General features: G+C 49.3%; 1 non-coding gene across 1 annotated transcript; it reads left to right on the forward strand.

The window, feature by feature from the left end:
• The first annotated feature begins 1,723 nt into the window (after positions 1-1,723).
• Positions 1,724-1,855, forward strand: LOC132655655 (small nucleolar RNA SNORA17). The gene has a single exon (XR_009593446.1). It is a non-coding gene; the product is annotated as a small nucleolar RNA SNORA17 (small nucleolar RNA).
• The last annotated feature ends 1,688 nt before the right edge of the window (positions 1,856-3,543 follow it).

A 3,543-nucleotide genomic window follows, 5' to 3' on the forward strand; every position in this document is an offset into this window, starting at 1 on the left:
TAAAAGTTTGCAGGCCCCAGGAGAGGTGGACCAGTCAACACAGACTTTCTGTAAGCTATGACCTTCCACAGGGACACAACAGAGCATCCATCTCCGATGGGATTTGCTAATAAGCTCTTGTTTGAATGATTTTTCTATTTTTTTCACCTTTCTTCACCGTTACCACAGTTGATTTTCTCTATGAGCCTCACAGTGCTCTTGTGCGGTGTAGAAATGGGGGCTCTGGGTATGGGATGATGGAAACAGCACCTGTAGGAAAATCCTGTGCATAACATCCAGTGGCAAGATTGACCAACCTCATGTCCTGAAGCAAGTTAGATCACCTCTCTGAGCGTGATCCTTACGTATAAAGTTGGATCAGATGGCGGCTGAAACCGCATTGAGCTTTAAAATCCTCTGATCTCGTCCTGCTCAAGGTTAGGAAGGTTACCTGAGGTAGAACAGTGGCAGGAATCCAGGCTGCTGGTGGAGTCATTAGCTGTTTTCTCTTGGAGACAGGAGGGTAGCTAATAATACTTAGGAAGTAAACGAAACATAGAAGAGCCAGGAAGTAACTGAAGCTTACAGGGCTCAAGAAGCCAATGAAACCACAGGAGTCTCAAGGTCCCTCTCTGAGGTCACACAGGTGATAACAGTTGCTGGGGAGAAGAGAGTCTGGCTAGTTGAGCCATCTCCAAGGTGTGTAGAGAGCTGCAGGGTGTAGCTTTTGTGAGTTATTTTCCATGCTGGGGTTGTCTTCTAGTGAAGTAGCTATCCTTGAGTCACCTGTGTTCCTGTAAGCAACCCTCAGCCTTACTCCTTAAGAAACCATAATAGCCGGGCATGGTGGCACACACTTTTAGTCCTAGAACTTGAGAGGCAGAGGCAGGCAGATCTCTGTGAGTTTGAGGCCAGCCTGGTCTACAAAAGCAAGTTCTAGGACATCCAGGGCTGTTATACAGAGAACCCCCACCCCCTCAAAAAAACCCACAAATAGTAACCACTGGTTAACTAAGCTACACGTAGTAAAACTGGTTTTTTTAAAAAAATTCTTTTCTTTTACTTATTATTATTGTGAGTATGTGCATGTGTGTGATGTATGTGAGAGTGAGAGTAAGTGTATGCATATCATGGTACACACGTGGAAGTCAGAGGAAAACTCCTGGGAGTCAGTTCTGCTTCTGTTGTGGGATCTGAGGATTAAAATCAGGTCATCAGGCTTGGAAGAGTGAAGACAGCAAGCGTTTTTTTTTTTTTTTGTTTTGTTTTTTTTTTGTTTTGTTTTGTTTTGTTTTGTTTTTTATCCACTGAGCCATCTCACCAGCCCAGCATTGTTCCTTTAGTAAACACCACTAGTGCCCTGCATGGGGTGAAGAGGATGTTTTCGTGTCTCTCCAGAAAGTTACATAGCATCTCATCACAGTCTAAGTACCTGTGAGCCCTTCCACGAGAATGCTTTCGTGTAGATCAGTGGTTCTCAACCTGTGGGTCACCACCCTTTTGACCCTCTCACAGGGGTCCCATATCAGGTATCCTGCCTATCAGATAGTTACGTTAAGATTCACAACAGTAGCAAAATTACAGTTATGGAGTAATTTTCATGTGTGTGTGTGTGGGGGGGGGGTGGTCACCAGCCTGTATTAAAGAGTCGCAGCATTAGGAAGCATTGTGAACCCCTGCCCTAAACTGTGTGGCTAGAGTGACTTCTCTTCCTTTCCCACCACTGAATGGGAAGCCATGGGTACCTGCCCCTAGAGGTGTTGTAGGTGTGATTACTATGTCACCTGTGTGCTGGTAGGTGGCAGAAGGGAGAGAAGCTATGTCTACACTCAGTGTTCTGACCTGTGACCATCCGAATGGTTAGCAGCCTAACACTCTCAGTACTCAGGAGAAGGGGCTCCACACATCCGCCAGGAAGCACAACAGAGCTGGCCCTGGTTGCAGGAGTTGCAGAGGAGGAGCTGGCCCTGAGGGCACGAGTTTGGGAGCACTAGCCCTGCCCCTTGTCTGCTGTGACACGGGAGAGAAAGAGAAGCACCCCCTCTCACCCCTCCCCACCTAGGGCAGGCAGGGGAGCTGGCCCTGTCCCTCACCAGCTGCAGCGCACAGGAGAGCAGGCCCTGTGCCTCATCTGGGCAGCACAGGGTAGACAGGGTGCAGGAGAGTCCGCGCCAAGGGTGAGAGTGTGAGAGTTGGCCCTGTCGCTCATTGCTATGAGGTGGCTTGGGCTGGGGGAGATGCCTTCCACCCCCTCACCCCTTGCCACCTGAGGCAGTTGGGAGTGCTGACCTCAGGGTCATGAGAGCCGGTGAGCTAGCCTTGCCCCTCACCAGCTGCAACACTTGGGAGAGCAGGTCCTGCACCTTGTCTGAGCAGCACAGTAGAGCTGGCCCTGATGGAAGTGACCAAGGTGAGTCAGCTCTCAGGGTGAGAGCGTCTAGCATGAGGTGGCGTGGGTGCAGGGATGACGCCCTACCCCCACTTCCTTCAGTAGCCAGAGAGCTATCCCTGCCCCTCCCAGTGGCTAGCACTTGGGAGAGTAGACCCTGCACCTCGACTGGGAACACAGTGGAGCTGGCTCTGGAGGCGTGGAGAACTGACCCTGCCTCCAGCTGACGGCTGCAATGGCTGCTTTGGAACAATCCTGGCGAGCTCACCCTGGTGGCGTGGATAAGGAAGAGCTGGCAGGCTGACCAGCTCAGCTACCCCCTACCCCCAGGCTCAGATCCAGGCCTCTGAACTGGCTCACTCCAAAATCTATATAATCTGTGAATGGTTGGGACTTGGGCTGTCCCGAAGCCGCAGGATCTCCATGACACAGGGCAACAACAGGATAACGGGGAGGAATCCCGGTGAGGATCCAATATTGATGGTGTCACAGAAGCCAGAGACCTCAAGCCAGCCCAGTGACTCATTGAAGTGAACATTTGCAGATGTGTGGACAGTGGGCTATACTGTGGGACACACAGTGACACATTAACAGCTCCCACGATGAGACGTCTCTTATGCTTTGTTTTTGTTGTTGTTTGTGTATGTTTTATTTTATTTTGGAGGGAGGTTACGAGGGCTAAGAGTGGATATGAGGGAATGGGGAGATGATCAGGACCGGGGAGCATGATGTGAAATTCACAAAGAATCAATAAAAACGTTTTTTAAAAGGCTATTCGAGGGGTGGTGGCGGTGGTGGCGCACGCCTTTAATCCCAGCACTTGGGAGGCAAAGGCAGGCAAATCTCTGAGTTCGAGGCCAGCCTGGTCTACAGTGAGAGTAAGGACAGTCAGGGTTACACGGAGAAACCCTGTCTTGAAACAACAACAACCACAAAATAGCATTCAATTTTTAAAAAATTGAGAACCGTTATCCATCCATTTATCAGGTGTGTTTACTTTTGTCTTATAAAGCTTTTATAGCTATAATAGGCTACTGAAAAGCCTGTGGAAATTTAAAAAAAACTGTTTATTGTTTATTGAGAGCAACTACTCCTTAGCCCATATACTCACAGTTCAGGAGCACAGAAGACCTCAGAAGACCATGCATCTGAGGTTTTGGCAATGCACCGGAAGT

This window comes from Meriones unguiculatus, chromosome 7 (genome assembly GCF_030254825.1).
Source record: "Meriones unguiculatus strain TT.TT164.6M chromosome 7, Bangor_MerUng_6.1, whole genome shotgun sequence".
NCBI classification, from domain to species: Eukaryota; Metazoa; Chordata; class Mammalia; order Rodentia; family Muridae; genus Meriones; species Meriones unguiculatus.